Raw genomic sequence first — 19178 nt, forward strand, 5'->3', positions numbered from 1 at the left:
TCTGACCTACCCCATAGATGAGGCCATGACACAACGAGCCAAACAGACTTCTGGGAATGAAAGTAGAATGAAAAAGAGCAACCCAGAGAAAAAAAAAGGATGCACGACCCAAGCTTACTCCTGAGGAGAGAGCTCGCTTCATCAGAGAGGGGAAGTGCTTTGGATGCGGGAAACATGGACATATTTCCGCAAAGTGCCCTGATAAGGCACAGAAAGAACAGAATGATAAAGACGACGACAGGTCTGAGAGTTCGAGAGCAGCTGAGGAATGTGGCAGAAAAGGCAGATAGAAAAGCAGAACTGGTACCACATGGCGTGGGACTTGCACCGAATCAAATGAATGAAAGTACAAACTTTGCCGTTTTTTTTTGGGGCAAAGTAAAGGATCAAGAAGCTCTTTTGAAGGAGCCAAGGCCAACTTCTTTTCACTTGGAATTGGCGGCTCGATTTGGAACTGCGCCCGACAGACTGACGCCACTGGCGGAGGTAGTTCGACTGGCACCCGGATGGGATGTTGCCATTACACCGAGCATTGGCAAACTTCGTTTGCAATGACAGGGGTGTTCAGGGCACGTGAGTGACGTTCTACTCGGGATCCCTTGGTACCACAAGAACTACGCCGTGGTTGACTACCGGGCCGAGAAAGCGACTTTGATAAATGAAGGGCTTAGAGATTGTACTTGATGAACTTCAGTTTTCTTACTCATTCTTTTGGGAGAACTGAACCATGGATAAAAGTTGAATATGTTTTGACCTGAAGAAAAGAACGCCAAGATTTTTTTCTCCACGCTCATGCCGATTGCTTTTGAGAGGGCCTGAAGATCATACCATTGATCTGATATCTGGAAGCACACCACCGAATCGGCCACCTTATTGTGTGAGCCGAGTACAGAATGAAAAGATTATGAACCAAGTGAAAGACCTCTTGGAAAAGGGTCTTGTCCAGCTTAGTACTTCACCGTATTGCTCTCCAGTATTGTTGGTTTTGAAGAAAGACAGATCTTGGAGAATGTGCATCGATTATAGCACTCTCAACGAAATCACCATCAAGAACAGATTTCCGATTCCTAGGATCGATGATATACTCGACAGGTTACAGGGATCCTCGTGCTTTAGCAGGATTGACTTGAAGAGTGGATATCATCAGATCAGGATAGCGCCAGGAGATGTCTACAAGACAGCTTTTCGGACGACTTTTGGGTTATTTGAGTTTTTGGTGATGCCTTTTGGCTTAACCAATGCTCCTGCGACATTTAACCGGATGATGGATAGGATTTTTCGAGAGTACAGGCTATTTGTTGGCACTTTCTTTGACGACATCATTGTTTTCTAGAAGAATGAGGCAGAACACAGAGATCATCTGCTTCAAGTCTTTTAGGCATTACGAGATCACACGCTAGTGATTAATGCAAAGAAAAGTGAATTTTTTCCTACCATGGATACACTTTTTGGGACACATTGTGTCAGCAACACAACAGGAGTGCAAATGGACCTGGCCAAGATAGAGACTATCCGTGATTGGCCCGATTTGAGGAATGTCCAGGAAGTTAGAAGCTTCTTGGGACTATGTTCATACTACAGGCGGTTCATATGAAAGTTTGCAGAGGTTGCTTCCCCTTTGCATATCTTGACACAGAAAGGAGTACCTTTTTCGTGGGGACCCACAGAGGTGACTGCCTTTCAGACATTGAAAGAGAAATTGACTACGGGACCTATTTTGACTTTGCCGGACTTGCAGAAGTCATTCGAAGTATATTGTGATGCTTGTGGTCGTAGTCTGGGTGCGGTCTTGATGCAAGAAGGCCATGTCATAGCTTACGAGAGCCGTTTGTTCTCTAGGCCGGAGATGACAGCACAGATTTATGAGAAAGAGCTTTTGGCGGTTATCCATGCTCTTACTCAGTGGCGGCATTACCTACTCGGAGCGGATTTTATTGTCTTTACAGACCATCAGAGTTTGCGCTACTTCTTGTCACAGAAGCAGCTTTCGGAAAAGTAGATGCGGTGGGCGAACATCTTGTCACAGTTTCACTTCCAGATTGTCCATGTGCAGGGACAGAAGACTGTGGTGGCAGATGCTTTGTCTCGGAAACCGTTGGTGCTGGCTATTTCCGCGATACATCATAGGAGCTTCGAGGATATGGTCGATCAGTGTGCCACAGATACAGATTTTGCAGATATTTTCACACGGATACGGGATGGGGAGACAGTAGCTGGATACTCCCTTCGGGAAGGCTACTTGATGAAAAAGACTATGTTGTGCGTTACACAGCCGTTGAGGGAAAAGGTTATGACTGATTGCCACTGTCCACCTTTTACGGGTCACCGCAACATTGCTACCACCATGAAAGGGGTAGAGAGAGATTTCTTTTGGCGGAGACTGAAGAAGGATGTGGAAGAGTTTGTGCGCAATTGCTTGGTATGCTAGAAGGTCAAGTTTGACAGGCATAAGGCACAGGGATTGTTACAGCCTTTACCCATACCCACCCACCCGCCCCTGGGAAAATATTGAAATGGATTTCATTTTTTTTTATCTCCCGAGAATACAGAATGATCACGATGATTTTCCGATTACATGGCACGCCTGAGACGATTGTCTCCGACAGAGACCCCAGATTTATGAGTTTGTTTTGGAAGGCAATTTGGGAGAACATTGGGACGCGGTTGCAGTTCTCGTCATCGTTCCACTTGCAGACTGACGGGCAATTTGAGATTGCCAATTCAGTGATTTTAGATTTATTGAAGTCTTGTATCTCGCATCAGAAGACTCAATGGGAAAAGAACTTACCTTTGGTGGAATTTGCCTACAATAACACGATACACTCTTCGACGGGGAAGACGCCATGAGAGATTGTTGAAACTGCTGCGAAGGTTCTATCCTTCCTGAGCACGAAAGATTAGAAATTTGAAGCGGATGAATATTCGCGAGATTTGGATACGGCTTTTGCCAAGGTTCACGAGACTTTACAGAAGTCTCAAGAACGACAGAAAAAGGCAGCGGATCGCCATCGTCGCGACTGGAAACTGAAGGAGGATGATTGGGTGCTCTTACTTTTGAGAAGGCACGCCTAAGAAAAAAAAAAGGGAAAGGAGAGGCTTTTTCCAAAGCTTAGTATGTGATACTACGGACCTTTCCAGATTACTGACAAGATAAATGATGTCTCCTTCCGATTGGACCTGCCAGATACTTGGAGGATTCACAATGCATTTCATGTGAATCTCTTGAAACCTTTTAAAGGTGATGTGCCTGATGATGGGGAGCTTGATGAGCAACCCGAAGTGGAAGAAAACGAGGAGATCCTTGTTCCTGAACAGATTTTGGCACATAATGATACGAAGAAAGGTAAAGTCCGAAGGCGGTTCTTGGTTAAGTTCAAGAACTTTCCTGCATTTGATGCGAAGTGGATGGAGGAGGAGGACCTAGCAGATACTCCTCGGATTGTGAAACTTTACCTCGATGTTTTGGTTTAGCATAGTCTACTCCAAACGGAACCCAGAAACTCAGCTTGGCCGAAGATCTGGTGCAGTGGGATGCACAAGAGGGGAGTCGCTCCACTCCTTTGTCAACAGATGCCTCGATTTTGATACTAAAGTCACTGATGTCTCTTTGAGCTTCAGGGATACTGAGAGCTGACAGTATTCTGCTGGATGACTTTATGAAATGGAATTCCTGATTATGATACTGATTTGTTCTTGACTTCTTGTGAGTGCAGGAACTGATAGCCGAAATGACTGCAGCATTTTGGTTTGATTGATCTCGAATAGACATGGTTGCAATAGGGGTTAGTCAATCGGACATCGATGAGGTCCCGATTGGACCTAGATGTGATTGCTAGCTACATTGCCGATAAATCATGGTCTAAGATCCGAATGAATGTTGAATGTCATGTGATGTCCTATGATGTCTGGTGATGTCCTGTGATGTCGTGTGATGTGACTGTCGATTTTGTACATGTGCTAGATGTGTGTTCCTAGTACGTAGGTACTAACAGTCAGTGTCTGCTAAGACGGTTTATGGCTTTTGTCGGTTTTGCAGGCGTAATCGCGGTCGATTACAATGCTTTCAAGAGGGGGGTATGTCACAAAGTGATGACGTGGCGGACAGCAGAAACCCTAATTTCTGCCAGAAACCCTAAAATTCCTGCAAACCCTAATTTTTGCCAAAAACCCTAAATTCCGGAAATCGCGGAGGCGGATTATTAAAAAAAAAAAAATAAAAAAAAAATAAAATAAATTTTTTTTTGGAAAATGATGAGCGACGCGAATTTTGCTTTTGCTTTTTTTTACTAAAAAAAAAGAGAAAAGACTCTCTAAGAGAGAGAGAGAGAACTGATGCTTTTGATTTTAAAAGCTTTTGGGGCTCTACTTTTGGGCATCCCTTGTAACCTTTAAATTAGTGGTGAGGGCCTCACTTCTCAGAGCATCTGGACGCAGAGTCTGAGAGTGAAACCCTAACCGCTCTCTTGTACTTTGATGATTGATTAATACAAAAAGAAATACCGAAAGGGGCGCCAGTCTTTGGGGCCAATATCTCTAGGCACGGAACTCCGCCGGGCCAGTGCAAATCTATTGTGATCTGTGAATTGTTTTGAAGTGGTTATTTGGTGCTGTCGCGGTTGATTCTTGACTTGGAGTGTCCAAGTTTGTTACAGTTTTTACTCAGTTCTCAGGGGAAACTCTCTCGGATTTTCCCTAGATTCTCGCCATGTTTTATGTGTATCTGCAATTTTACTCTCTGATGGTTTAGTGGTCGAGTTTCACTCCCCTTTTGACAGGTTTTGTGAGCTCGGAGTGTTCTTGTACCCACTTTCAGAGGAGTGAGAGTTGCTTATGCTCGTGTGATTGCAGATTACATCAGCAGACATTCATAGGTTCTATAGATTTTTTGCAGATTTTTGCGGGCAGTTATCTTGTGGGATGCGTTTTGAGCTTGTTTTCTCACTACTTGCGTATACAATTATGTACTTTACGCTCGGTTGAGCTATTTATTCCAGATTGTGTGTCTGCAGATAGCAGATTGTGGAGTTGATTTTATGCATATGTGAGTATCGGTTTTGATGCGATTAATCATACTTTTCATGGTTGTGTAGTTGTCGAGTAATCTCCCACTTTGTTGTCAATTTGACATGGTTTATGGTTCCTAGGTTTTCTCACCATAGTTTCTTGGCATCCATATAGCAGATATGTGTGACAGTTCAGAGTCGCTAGTGATGACTCATGAGAGACGGCGGTCTGGTAGTTATCGATACTTGTGTTGTTGGCATTGTGGTCACACAGGTCACACTAGACGTCGCTATTTCAGACGTACGAGGCAACAATAGAGATTTATGCATGTTGCTGATGAGGTTTTGACACATGCTAGAACAGTGGCTTCGTATGCCAGTGATGGTGATGTCACGTTTGCCTTTAGCGTTCCTTTTGCTTTCATGTCTTCGAGAGGCGACACTTCTCCACGTTGGTTGTGTCATATATAACCAACTGATAATAAGTTGTTTCCAACTCATGGGCAATTTTCGAGGGGCCAAAGGGACACAAAGGGATTAAAAATTGCATACGGATGGTTGTACGGAGGCCGCAAATATCATTGGCTACTGACGTGGCAGAATGTACGGATTTTCGTAAATTGCGCTGACAGTGCTGACGCGGTATATTTATACGAATTTCCAAGAATAGCGCTGGCAGCTTTTGGGCTTACTGCTTTTGAGTTACTGCTTTGGGGCTCTGCTTTTGGCATCCCTTGTAAGAAAAAAAGGAACCAAGGGCCTCACTCTGCAGAGCATCTGGACGTAGAGTCTGAGAGCAGAGGATCCTTGGGAGTTGTACTTTGCTCAAAGATTAATACAAAAAGAAATATTGAAAGGGGCGCCAGTCTTTGGGGCCAATCTTTCTTGGCACGAAACTACGCCACACCAAATCGCCTCAACTTAATTGTGATTTGATTCTGTGAAGTGTTTTAAGTGAATCTCTCTCTCTCTCTCTCTCTCTCTCTCTCTCTCTCTCTCTCTCTCTCGTGTCGTGACAAATTCGAGATTTGAGGTGTCCAAGTTTGTTACAGTGGTATCAGGGCTCAATCGATTTCTCCTCTATCGAGAAATCCGATCCCTTTTCTTGCGACACACATGGATTCATGCAAGAATCAGACGACTCCTGTCACCCTGGAAACGGGAGGCGGTACGGAAAATTGAAGTGGATTAGCAGAGCACGAGCATGGGCTTCCTCTGCCTACGCAGTATTAGCTCATGGAGATGCAACGTCAACAGCAGGTTGATAAGTGCGCAAAGCAAATGTCCCAGTTCGCCAAGGATCCACAGTTTGCCAAATTTTTGAGCCGACAATCAATGGATGAAGTGCACCCTCATTGGCAGAAAGCCATTGAGTCACCATAAAACCGGCAATCAAGAAACCTCCTACTCCAAGGATGTTTACTGAAGAAGAACTTAATGATGTCATCGAAAACCGAATCAATAAACTCCTAGACGCGAAGGAGCCATCAAAAAAGCAATTGAAGAAGCGTAACAAGGGGACTGACTACCCCGATTACTTGGGCCGTCAATCTTCTTTTGCAACTGCACGAATAGAGAAGAAGCATGTACATTTCGAAGGACTACCAAGTTCCTCTTCTTTTTCTTTTGACAATTCTTCTAGCTCTTCCTCTTCCGACCTGAGTGAGGAGGACAAAAAGGACAAGAAGCGAAGCAAGAATCAAAGTTTTAGAAAGAACAAGAAAAAGGCAAAGAAGATCGGATTCCGACCCGTTTCTAACAGTTCTACTGAGGAGTCATTCTCTGACAGTTCAGACTCCGATATGTTTTATGCAAAGAAGAAACACTTTAATAGAGCCATCAATACGATTTTCTCAAAGACAAGCAAAAAGAGTAAGGAATTTAAAGAGGGTGGACAGTTAGTGAAATTTGAATCCTTGTTTGGATTCCGAGATGCTCCCAAGGCTTTGGCTTTCATTTAGCAGTTTGATATAGCTTTCTCTGGAGGCCACTACTTAGAGCCCTCCAAGGTCAGGAGAGCAACCGTTCTTGAAGGGAAATGCACAAACATGGTGGTCCACTCTTCTTATGAGGAGAGAAGCTCCGACTAAGTGGATAAAGTTCAAAAGGCTCTTTATTACCTCTTGGTTGACTCAGAAGTACGAATGGATGTTAGAACCACTTGGAACCATCTTCGGATGACCATGGGTGACACTCTGGATGCTTACTGTGAAAGATTTTGGGATTCATTTCTACCGACCTCTTCTTCTAAGAAGGTCACTTTCATGGAGCAGATTGAGCGGTTTTGCTGCGGACTCCCCAAAGAGATCCGAGATTACTGCCGGATTCTCGATACATTCGAGTAACCTCACCTACCCCACTGATGAAGTTTCGACACCAAGGATGGGACAAAACTCGACAAATGACTACAGAGAGAAGAAGTTCCAGAAAAGGAAGGATGCACGACCCCGATTGGCTGAGGAACAGAGAGCATACTATCTCAAAGAGGAGAAGTGTTTTGGTTGCGGGAAATAGGGACATATCTCCGGAAAGTGCCCCAAAAAAGGCATAGTGTCACGTGCACATCTAACCCTATGTGCATGTGGACAAGCTACTTCAGGTCTAGGGTTCAGGTTGGCTTAGGAAGTGTTATGGCACCTCTGTGAGCTTGTGCACAGGCCGTGCATGTCCAGGCACTTAGTAGTTGCATATCCTCTGGTTGCACACAGCATGATCATGAGCATGACAATCAGTTCCCATCATGAGCATTTAATAATGCACAGAACCCATTTTCCCTATCTTATCCATTTTTCACTTATTATTAATAAGTGACTTTGTTGGGAAACTGGGCAGGGCATTTTTGATAAGTTAATATATAAGAAAGCTAGCGCTAGCACTTTCTGGTAGAAGAGGTAGCAGAGACCCAACATCTGGCAGTGCACCTTCTCAGCAAGACCGGGGAAACTCCCTAGCGTTTTCAGCCATCAAGACTTCCAGCGTTTTCTGCAGCAAATCTGCCTTTGCGTTTTTGCTATAGTGCATGTGGCGTTTCCAGTCTAAAGTACCACATCAGCTTGGCGTTTTTGCAGATTGCAGATCAATATCAGCGTTTTGCAGATTCACGGCGACAGAATCAGTCCTAGCATCAGCGTTTTCTATTTTCAGCACTTAGACTCTGTAGTAGCAGCCCCAAACCTCGGAGATCCCACCTTCCTGCACAACAGATCCTCGCTGTACAGTCAGATTAGCCAGCATTTTTAGTTTCAGCCACTGTCCGCAGATTTCAACATCTACGTTTTCAATGCATCGTCATCGCGTCGCCGCCATCGCAGTCCTTGCCGACACAGTGTTAGAATTCAGCAATTAGCAGATTTTCAGATTTCAGCCCCTAGCGTTTTCAAATTTCAGCCCGTCTCGTCGTCGTCATCATTGTCGTCGACATCATCGGCAAGTCCATTGCATCTAGACCATTATACTAGATTTGTGCAATCAATAGCATTTGTTTGTGATCATTTGCACTCTCTCACTAAAGGAATGGAAGGCTCTCCCTTCCGTAAGTAAAAGGAACCACTCAAGGAAAGAACCACTTTTTTTTTTTTTTGGGCTTGTTGCGGTCGCACGTAACCCAAGTCCACTTGGGCGTATCGATTCCTAATCGTGTTTTTGAAGAGTGACAGGTAACCCAAGAAAGAAGGGCTTGTCCGGTCTCCCCTCGTTCCTCTTTTCACTCATTGAGAGTGGACCGTGCACTTTGCGTCCGGCCAATCGACGTGAGGTGAGAAAAAGCAACCTTGGTGTGAGCGCAAGGCCGTCAAGGGGTGCGTCCGCAGGGAAGAGTAGAGCTCACGTAAGAGAAAAGCCTTCTCTAACATAGATTGCAAGCTAAAGAAAGACCTCAAGAACCTCAAGAACCTCAAGAACTCAAGAACCTCAAGGACCCAAGTTCCTCGTGAACTTAATTACCAAGAACTCAGTGTATAGTCATCACCCGAAGCGGAATGTATACTTTGCGTGAAGGTGATGAGTATGGAGGTTGCGAAGAAGAATTTTCCCCACCAGGAGGTTTTTTTGACCCTCCCCCTTCCCCATCTATGCCAAGGGTTGCACCAAATCCAGTGCAACGCGCCACCTTGGAGCGCGAGCGCGAAGAAAGAAACGCAGCCTTGGATCGCGAGCATAAGCAAGTGCGCTTGGCGGCCAAGGAAAGAAAGGCAACCTTGGATTGCAAGCGTTATCAAGCACGATTGGCGGCCGAGGAAAGAAAGGTAGAATTGGATCGCGAGCGCGAATCAAGACAGTTAGCCTTGGAGCGTGAACGCGAGCAAGCGCACTTGGCGATCGAAGACAGAAGGGTAGCCTTGGAGTGTAAGCGTGAGTAAGCGCACTTGGGGGCGGAAGATAGACGAGCGGCCTTGGAGTTAGAGCGTGAGGCGCAAAGAGACCAACGCATGCAAGAGTTAGTCCTACAGGTACTCACCTTTAAGCCCGAGCCGGTCAAAGAGGTTGGTAGTTCATCAAGTAACACTAGCAGAGATTCAAACTTTAACAACCCGGCCAATGAGAAGTTGACATTCAGTAAGTATGACGGTAAGATGGATGCTACTATTATTCATTCTTGGTTGCATCAATTTAATGTTTATTTTGCGACAACTAAGAAGACAGGATATAGCAAGGTTTTGATGGTAGCCATGTACCTTGCCGATGATGCCATTAATTGGTATCACGCATGGCAAGAGACACAATTGACCGCACACCTAGAGAAAGCCAAAGAAGGCGCGCCCCTTTCCTTCAATTGGGACGACTTCCAAGACAAGCTCAAGGCGCGGTTTATGCCACCTCAGTACCTAGCACGGTTGAAAGACAATTGGCGCAGTCTCAATCAAAATGGTATGCCAGTTATGTCTTTCTCTAATCGTGCGTTGCAGCTTGACACCCAATTACGCAAATCGGATGATGCGCGCAAAGAGGCATTCCTTTATGGATTGGACGAGTATATCAAGTATGATGTCGAGATACTAAATCCAATCGATCTCAACAAGGCGGTAGCGATTGCTCTCGCACAGGAGATGAAGCACAATAAGAGAAAGCCCAAGGAGAACAAGTCTTCTTAAAGTACCTCTCAGACTCCTCAAAACCCTCAGAACGGTAAGAACGGTAACTCTTCTAGCCAATCTTCCTCTAATCCTTTGGAAAAGAACTCTCAAAATGAATCTAAGGGTAAAGCTAACACACCTACTAAACCTAAGCTCAAGCCGCACAAGGAATTATAGAAGCATACATAACGTTCGAAGAACAGGTCATTTATTCTAAGGAAGGAAGATGTTATCAATGTCACACTCAGCGTCACATAGATGAGATTGTCCTAAGAACGAACCTAAAGAACCCACAAAGGAACCCAGAGAATCCACATCTTCTATTAATACAATCAGAGAGCACATTAATGTGTCCCAAGTTTCTCCCCATCATGACGATACATCTCTCATGCATTGTTATGGGTATGTGAATGGTCAACGCATTTTGGTCCTCTTTGATTCTGGTAGTATGCATGATGTGATTAGCGACTCTCTCGTGAAGAGTGCATATCTAGAAGCTTGACCCATTGATCCCATTAAGGCCTCTGGGTTTGCCTCTAGCTTGCACTCTTCGTTTACGCATGAATGTCCTGATGTGACCGTGTCCATTCAAAATGTCCGTTGTGATTCCCCTCTTTTAGGATACGATGTGATTTTTGGCATTAAGTGGTTCAAAGGTCATAATCCACAAGTTGATTGGAAAGAAAACACTCTCAGTTTTGCAGTCGAAGGAGCACCTCTCGTGGTTCTTCAATGTGACATTAAGATTCCATCTATGTCACTAATCTCTCACTCTCATGTTTTGGATGAGGATAAAACACGTGGTCTTCTCCTAGAGAAGCATGATTTGTAGCATGACAAAGAACAAGCAAAGACACATGAAACGGAACACGAAAAAGCACAAGAAAAGGAGACTCTCTCAGTCATTTCTTTTCTGAAGCTTGAAAAGAAACAAGAGAAGGAGACTCTCTCAGTCTTTTCTTCTCCAAAGCACAACACACATGTTTTGCATGATAAAGATGTGATTGTTCACAAGGATGATGGTTTAGTTGATGCTTTTTCTAGTGAAACTAACCTCATTGCATATACGATCAATCACGTAGAACCAAGGAACCCACTTTGGAAGTATTGTGTATTCACATGATTAGTCAACACGCATTGCTCGAGTGTTTCATTCGTGACGGTTTCTTGTATTTTTGTCACCGTCTATACGTGTTCCCTTTTCATAGGCATGCCGTATTGTACGATGCACATGACTCACTCATGGATGAGCACGGATGTATGCGGATCACTCTCGAAAAGACAAAAAGTTTGCATTCAAGGAATTCACATTCCATGTCTCTTTCTTGGCACGACATAGTCTCAGAAAGAGCATAAGAAAGATTGACCGTCAAGCATCGGCATTTCCATTGTGATTTGCTAGAGTTGATAGATTAAGATCAGAAAGACAAGGTTCGATTCCATTTTTTGCGTGATTTGGTGAACGGTTTGACACTCCGTCACTTTGTTCATCTGCATTGCATGACAGTCCTTTAGAAAGCATAGTATTTTTCTAGTAACTCTACATGGAATGGGTATGTTCATGATTTTGTGTTGGAAGTGGTTTCATGAATTTTCCTCCTCGGAGATTCCTGAAGAAGGTGGACCTACGTCCATAGCCGAAGTTGGAGCATTGAAGCAGCCACAGATCACTTTGTGTCGCTTTCGGCGCGGCCCAAAGAAGCAAGCATTGCAGACCTTCATGAAGTTCAAGTATCGCATGACCTACGCATCCGAGTGGGCCGTCGAAGAGTCCTTCCCAGGATTCTAGACGTTGTTGGCGATCTCCCTCGACGCTATACAGTTCGGTACCAGTACCTCACTTTGAAAAGGAGGGGATGTCACGTGCACATCTAACCCTATGTGCATGTGGACAAGCTACTTCAGGTCTAGGGTTCAGGTTGGCTTAAGAAGTGTTTTGGCACCTTTGTGAGCCTGTGCGCAAGCCGTGCATGTCTTTGCACTTAGAGTAGTTTCATATCCTCTGGGTTGCACACAACATGATCATCAGCATGAGAGTCAGTACCCATCATGAGCATTTAACAGTGCACAGAACCCATTTTTCCTATTTTATCCATTTTCCACTTATTATTAATAAGTGAGTTTGTTGGGAAACTGGGTAGGGCATTTTTAATAAATTAATATATAAGAAAGCTAGCGCTAGCACTTTCTGGCAGCAGAGACCCAACATCTGGCAGTGCACCTTCTCAGCAAGACCGGCGGAACTCCTTAGCATTTTCAGCCATCAAGACTTCCAATGTTTTTTGTAGCAAACCTGCTTTGGCGTTTTTGCTACAGTGCACGTGGCGTTTCTAGTCAACAGTACCACATCAACCTAGCGTTTTTGCAGATCGCAGATCAATATCAGCGTTTGCAGATTCCTGGCGACACAATCAGTCCTAGCATCAGCGTTTTCTATTTTCAGCACTTAGACGTTGTAGTAGCAGCCCCAGATCTCATCTTCCTGCAGCAGATCCTCGCTGCACGGTCAGATCAGCCAGCATTTTTAGTTTCAGCCGCTGTCCGCAGATTTCAGCATCTGTGTTTTCAGCGCATCGTCATCGCGTCGCCGCCATCGCCGTCCTCGTCGACACAATGTCAGAATTCAGCAGTTAGCAGATTTGCAGATTTCAGCCCCTAGCGTTTTCAGATTTCAGTCCGTCTCGTTGTCTTCATCATTGTCGTCGACATCGTCGGCAAGTCCAATGCATCCAGACCATTGTACCAGATTTGTGCAATCAATAGCATAGACCTCTGTCACCATAGAGAGTGGGGCCCTTGGAGGAGGGTTTGACAACATTCTGGTGTCGTATTCTTTTCTCTCTCAGTCTCAGCACCTTCATTCACAGTGTCATTCACTTTGTTTGTGATCATTTGCACTCTCTCACTAAAGGAACGGAATGCTCTCCCTTACGTAAGTAAAAGGAACCCTTGAGCACAATTCGGAGCACTCAAAATTCAACATTCACTTCCGCTGCACCTTACACATAACGAGGACTATCATAAGATAGGCCAAAGAGCTCCAGAGTAGCAGAAGAACGTGGCAGAAAAGGCAAGATGAAAGCAGGAGTGGTATCGGATTGTATGGGGATTGACCCGAGTCAGATAAACGAAAGTACAAAACTTTGCCGCACATGGGGCAAAGTAAAAGATGAGGAAGCCCTTATCTTCTTTAATGGAGGAGCCAAGGCCAACTTCATTTCACCTGAATTGGCGCCTCAACTTGGAATTACGCCCGACAGGATGGGGCCACTGGCAGAGGCAGTTCTAGCGGCGCCGGGACGGGATGTTGCCATTACACGTGTCATTGGCAAACTTCGTTTGCATTGTCAGGGATATTTAGGGTATGAGGACTTTTACATCATGCCTTTGGAAGGGTGTGACATCCTCCTAGGAATCCCTTTGTACCACAAGAACAACGCCGTGGTTGACTATCGGACCAAGAAAGCGACTTTGACGAATGAGAAGGGAAGGAAAATTGTACTTGATGTAAAATTGAATGCGAGTCCGTCCCTTTTGTATCGGCTTCCGCCATTTCAAAATTAATAAAATCGAGTCTTTTTATTTACTCAATCTACTTGAAAGAATTGAATGATGAACGAAGAACTAACATGTCTGAATTAGATAAAGAACGACAAGAATTTCTGCGCACACATGCTGACCGTTTCTCAGAAGGCCTCCTAGGCGAGTTACCTCCAACTCGTTGCGAGGACCATGCCATTGACTTGATTCTCGGAAGCACACCATCGGCCACCTTATCGAGTTAGCCGAGCCCAAAATGAAGAAATCACGAACCAAGTGAAAGAACGTTTAGAAAAGAGTCTCATTCAACCTAGTACATCACCTTACTGTTCTCCGATATTATTAGTACTAAAGGAAGACGGACCTTGGAAAACATGCATTGATTATAGAGCTCTCAATAAAATCACCATCAAGAACAGATTCCCTATCCCAAGGATTGATGATATTCTCCATAGACTTCAAGGATCTTCTTGTTTCAGCATGATTGACTTAAAAAGCGGATATCATCAGATCAGAATTGCTCTGGGAGATGTCTACAAGATAGCCTTTTGGACAAGCTTTGGTTTATATGAATTTTTGGTGATGCCCTTTGGACTTACAAATGCTCCAACAACTTTTAATCGAATGATGGATAGGATTTTTTGAGAGTATCGGTCTTTTGTTGGCACTTTCTTTGACGACATTATAGTTTTCTCCGAGAATGAAGCAGAGCACCGACACCATCTACTACTGGTCTTCCAGGCATTGCGCGAGCATAAATTGGTTATAAATGCCAAAAAGAGCGAGTTTATCTTGCTCGAGATAGATCGTCTCAACAGCAGGAGTACAGATAGACCCGCCCAAAATTGAGACTATCCGCGATTGGCCTGATTTAAAGAATGTTCATGAAGTTCGAAGCTTTTTGGGCTTGTGCTCTTATTACAGGCGGTTCATTCGGAAGTTTGCAGAGATAGCTTCACCTTTGCACTTATTGACTCATAAAGGAGTTCTTATCTTGTGGGGATGGACAGAGGTGACTGCTTTTCAAACACTTAAAGAAAAATTGACTATTGGACCATTGTTGGCTTTGCCAGATTTGCAAAAGCCGTTCCAAAGTTTATTGTGATGTTTGTGGTTGTAGTTTGGGAGTGGTCTTGATGCAAGAAGGCCATGTGATTGCTTATGAAAGCAAAATGTTTTCACGGCCAGAATTAGTAGCACATGTTTATGAGAAAGAGCTATTGGCAGTGATCCATGCTCTTACAGTGACGACACTATTTACTCGGAGCCGACTTTAGTTTTAACAGATCATCAGAGTCTACGCTACTTCTTGTCACATAAGCGGCTTTCGGAAAAGCAGATGCAATGGGCGAATATCTTGTCACAATTTAATTTCTAAATTGTCCACGTTAGAGACATAAAAATTTAATGGCAGATACATTGTCTCCGAAGCCCCTAGTCTTGGCTATTTCGGTGATTCATCACAGAAGCTTCAAGGATATGGTTGACCAGTACGCCACAGATCTTGACTTTGCGGACATTTTTACTCGGATACAGAATGGGGAGATAGTTCCAGGGTATTCCATACGGGATGGCTACTTGATGAAGAAAACGATGTTGTGTATTACAGAGCCTTTGAGGTGAAAGGTCTTGATTGAGTGCCATAGTCACCTTTTAGGGGTCACTGTGGCATCGATACCAGCTTGAAGGGAGTGGAACGTTACTTCTATTGGCTGAGACTCAAAAAGGATGTGGACGACTTTGTTCGCAGTTGTTTAGGATGTCAAAAGGTCAAGTTTGACAGCCATAAGGCACATGGATCACTACAGCCTTTACCCATTTCCACCCGCCCCTAGAAAAACATTGCTATGGATTTCATCTTTGATCTCTTGAAGACACAAAGTGGGCATGATGGCATTTGGACTGTTATTGACCGATTTAGCAAGCAAGCTCACTTCATTCCAGTAAAGAAAACAGTCAAGCGAGACTATTCATTGCTCAGATATTTCGGTTATATGGCATCTCTGAGACCATAGTCTCCGACACAGATCCCTGATTTATGAGTTTGTTTTGGAAGGCTATTTGGGAGAACATTGCCACGCGGTTGCAGTTCTTGTCATCATTCCACCCGCAGACAGATGGGCAATCTGAGATAGCCAAAGGATTTATTGAAGTCTTACATTTTAGATCAGAAGACTCAATGGGAAAAATATTTTCCTTCGGTGGAATTTGCCTACAATAACACGGTTCACTCTTCGACGGGGAAGGCGCCATTTGAGTAATCGAAGGTGCTAAGAAGGTCGCTCCCTTTCGAAGCACTAAAGACAAGATTTTTGAAGCCGATTAGTATATGAGGGACTTAGACATTGCTTTTGCCAAGGTTCGAGAGGCTCTAGAGAAGTCTCAAGCACGGCACAAGAAGGCGGCGCGGATGACATCGACGCGACTCGAATTTTTTTTTTTTTTCCCGAGAAAAAGATTCTTTTATTAGTTAATGAAACTGCCCATAGGGCTACAACCACCTCTACTAGAGAGGGCTACAACAATCATAAGGGGAGACTCTCCCAATGAAAAAAACAGCATATGTACAACGAGGCTAAATCATGAGATGGGAGGGGGGAAGGGCCACATTGGTGGACGGTAGTGCCATCTGAGCACACCTTGGGCCATGGCGAAGAAAGGCCCAGGGTGCCAGAGTCGTAAGAGAGCCTCTCTACGCTTCCGCATGCGGTTGGAGCTGCCTTGGAGTCTCTCGAACTGTCCTCCGAGAGTATGGATCAGCTCTAGCCAAAGATCTCGAACAGTCTCTGTTGGTGGTACAAGGCGGGCCTCAAAGATGCGGAAGTAGCGGGCCCGCCAAATGAACCAAAGTGTCAGGCCGCATATGAGCTCCCAACACTCCTCTCTCTCACTGCACCACTCATGTGGAGTAAGCTCTGTAGCAGGCTCGAGTGTAGGTCGACCCCCTTGCATCACTATCATTTTGTTGGTGGAGGATAGCTCAAACTGAAGTGCCAGGCCCCTGAGAGTGGACCAAGCAGCTGCCCCCCAAGTGTATTGCCGTGCCGTTGAAAGAGCTGGCATCAGCCGAAGGACACGAAGCCAAACCTGCTGTGCCAAAGGATAATCCAAGAGACAATGGCGTTAACTCTCCACAGGATGGTCACAAGTTGCGCATGCTACCAAGAGACCACTATGTACAAGCCAACTCCCAACTGCTGTAGCTCGATGTGCAACCAACCACTGGAACAAAGTGACTCGCCGCGGCTGTCTGGAGTCCCACAACCTCTCCCAAAAAGCTGCCAAGAACTCAGCTGTGAGACCCTCCTCCTGCCAATGAGGTGCTGCAGCAAGACGGGCCTCTCTTCGTGCTGCCAGTATGTGACGTTCCAGTCGAACAGTGTACTGAAAGAAAGGGACACCTGGATGGTCGACTGAGGAGAAAGGGTCCCTCCAAAACTACTCGCTAGGATCCCACTGCACTCGTGCCAGTGGACAGCACTCCCAAGCCCACAGTCTCCAGTGGCCAGTCTCAAGAGCTGCAGGGTCAGGATCTATGACGCAAGCCCTCCCACAGATGCCCACAACTCGGATCCTCTGAAAACAACACTCTGCTACCTATGGGGCCTCTACTGAAACTCTGTGTAAGCGACCCTCACCCTGTCGCTCGAAGAACAAGGAGGGCACAGTCTTTGAGCAAGCCCGAACTGCGATGAGAACCTCCAGTCCCGTGAAGGCCCCCATCCATCTGGGCGCTGCTGACTCGAGAGGTGTGAGCCACTCAGCTCGTACTGCCGCTGTGATGTCCTGACACATGCTTTGCACCCTTCTCATGCCCTGTAGCTGGATGTTCTAATGCTCCTTTGATAAGCCTGAAAACTGTAGCCAATCACCTAAAGTGCGTGCTGGACCCTCTGCCATGGGACCCCAAGAAACACGAGGCCTAGTATCAACCAGTTGGCCTCTCTGAGTGCTAACCATGGGGTTCTAAACAAGGGGCTGTCTCATGCGCTCCTCCGTGCAAGTAGGATGATGCTGCTCCAGGCCTCTCCGTAGCTCCTCCCAGGAACGGAGCAGACTCACAGCGAAACGGTCCTCCAGTCTCTTGCTCATGCCAACTCTGTGCATCTTTGTGAAAATCCATCTAGTCGAAGGTCGCCAGGGGCCTCCAGCCTGAGCTACTCTAGCACTAAGCCGCTGAAGCAAAAACTCCTTCCAGGGCTCCTCCCCTGGAAGAAGTCCTCTGACGACAAATTTCCCAAGAAGGGCTCTACTCTGCTGTGCTGGGTCTATGATCCCCAACCCTCCCTGAGAACAAGGAAGAATGATGACCTGCCAGGCCACTTTAACCCGGGCTATCTGAGTGTCACGCCCTGACCAAAGGAAGTTCCTGATCAGCCTCTCTACCTGGCTAATGCAGGAACTCGAAAAGATCCAACAAGAAGTGATGTACCACATAGTAGCCAACAACACTTGGAGGCTGGTTGGCCACTACAACTCTGCCTGCCAGAGAAAGTTGTGCGGAACTCCAATGTAGAAACTTTCTCTTGATGGACAGGAGGAGGGGAGCAATCTGCTGCTCAGGAGACAAGTCCAAGCCAACTTGACAGCCCAAGTATCGAACTGCAGTCCTTGGGGTGGATCCATCTGAAGCCCTCACCCGGCAGCCAATCAGGCGTAGGAGCACTACCAACCGAGAAAGCCATTGTCTTTCTCGAGTTGATTAGTGCGTCTGATGCACAACAAAAGGTCTCAAGAGCGTGCTCACACCTATGAAGTTTGGCCTCCTGGCCCTCCAAGTACAATGCTCAGTCGTCTGCAAATTAAGCATCCAGTAGCTCATCTCCTCGAATAGGGAGCGCTAAGCCACGTAGATCAACCTGCTGTGAAAAAAAAAACCTGCTCATCGCCTCAGCATAGAACAGAAAAAGGAAGGGGGCAAGAGGGCAGCCCTGTCTGACCGAGCGTGTGAACATGAAACGATCTCCTGTACCACTTGACAAAAGTACCTGACTGTGTGTCCGTCTGTAAAGAGTTGAAACACCTTTGATCCATGCATCTGAGAAGCCCATCCTGCGTAGAGTGCCCTCCAAAAAGTCTTAGTCAACTCTATCGTAGGCCTTAGCACAATGGAGAAGAAGAATCCTCCTTCGTGGGTACAGCTGCCACAACAAGAAAACTCTTGCGTGTGATGGGGGTCGGCATGTTGAAGGAAGACATTACTCGAGTGGACCTTGATTGTAAAAAACCCTTGAAGCTTGGCTGTGTGCAAACCTGTGGGACACTGTCCTTGCGGCGTTTCAAATCGAAGAAGCTCTCTGTGCAAACTTGTGGGACATTGCTCTGCACAAACACAACATGGGCTCATCAGCAGGTCGCGGGTCCTGTGAAGGGCTTGAGCGAGGAGTGGGGGCGCAAACGCAACATGGGCTCATCAGCAGGTCACGGGTCCTGTGAAGGGTTTGAGCGAGGAGTGGAGGCGGGCTTGAAGACTAACACCTCCCTCACAGGGCCGCCCTTGCTCCTGCGGGGAGATAGAGCGCAGCGCTGTTGTTAGAGAGAGAGAGAGAGAGAGAGAGAGAGA

The 19178-nt window shown here is 45.8% G+C and overlaps 1 protein-coding gene across 1 annotated transcript in view; it reads left to right on the forward strand.

The window, feature by feature from the left end:
• Positions 1–19178, forward strand: part of LOC147426708 (tryptophan aminotransferase-related protein 1-like) — an 87222-nt gene that overhangs the window by 39194 nt on the left and 28850 nt on the right. The window lies entirely within an intron of this gene.

The sequence above is a fragment of the Adiantum capillus-veneris genome, chromosome 24 (assembly GCF_014529385.1).
Source record: "Adiantum capillus-veneris isolate H3 chromosome 24, ASM1452938v2, whole genome shotgun sequence".
NCBI classification, from domain to species: Eukaryota; Viridiplantae; Streptophyta; class Polypodiopsida; order Polypodiales; family Pteridaceae; genus Adiantum; species Adiantum capillus-veneris.